This window comes from Arachis duranensis, chromosome 1 (assembly GCF_000817695.3).
Source record: "Arachis duranensis cultivar V14167 chromosome 1, aradu.V14167.gnm2.J7QH, whole genome shotgun sequence".
Classification (NCBI taxonomy): domain Eukaryota; kingdom Viridiplantae; phylum Streptophyta; class Magnoliopsida; order Fabales; family Fabaceae; genus Arachis; species Arachis duranensis.
The window spans coordinates 102,772,783-102,773,693 of record NC_029772.3 but is presented as its reverse complement, the minus strand read 5'-3'; the positions used below and the strand labels follow the sequence as shown (position 1 = coordinate 102,773,693).

General features: G+C 36.1%; 1 protein-coding gene across 4 annotated transcripts in view; it reads right to left on the bottom strand.

Moving 5' to 3' along the window:
- LOC107468970 (transcription factor BIM1) overlaps nucleotides 1-911 on the bottom strand; it is a 7,079-nt gene that overhangs the window by 4,810 nt on the left and 1,358 nt on the right. The window lies entirely within an intron of this gene.

The window sequence follows — 911 nt, the reverse complement described above, 5'->3', positions numbered from 1 at the left end:
AAAGTATAAATATATGTGAGAATAGAATAAAATAAGATTACTACAACCGTTTTCTTTTTTTTAATATAGTATCAGCTCGAACATATTGTTAAATTATCACTTATTCTAAAAGGAGAAAATAATTAAGGCCAACCAAAGTACCAAACTGCATTATTCAGAGACACCAAAAAAAAAAAAACTGCATTATTCATAACGAAGTTTATCGCATGCAACTTAAAAGTAGGTAAAAGCTACTTGCGTCAGTGTGTAATAGAGGAAGAGAGATGTACACCGGGACAAAACTGAGAGAAAGCAAAACCAGAGCCCAGAGGTCCCAAATACATTGCATGCTACCAGACTCTTCCAAAATCAAGGCTACACATTTATCTCAGCAAAAAGACGAACCTTCCTCTTTGAGTAAACCGAAAGTGAAAGAAATATACAGCGCCCAAAGAACGAACATAAAAACGTAACAAAGTCTCTCGTTTTAAATTTCAAAGGTTAAAAAAGCTACCTGGAGCTGAGGGTGATGTGTTAGTGAATCGTGATTCATGAAATGGAGAAAAAAGAAAAAAAGGAAAGGTAAACAAAACAGACACAGGAATGCTATGTGGCTTGGCCTGATGTGAAACGTCAAATCAGCTGCAAGTCCAATTCCGAACTGGGCCCGTTATCTGACGGTGTTAATTACATCGTGACTGACACTTTTCCAATGGATCGTGAAAGCATCGATCGGGTTCCAAATACGAATTAAAAGGACCATAGGAAATTTTGTTAAATTAATAAATGCCATAGGCCATAAGATTCATGGCCCAGATCCCTGATTAAATAGCAGTCACGTGCGCGAACAACCATGATGTATACACAACCGCTTTCAAAAATTCAATTATTTTTCAAAAACACACTGTGATGCATAATTTCATACGATATTT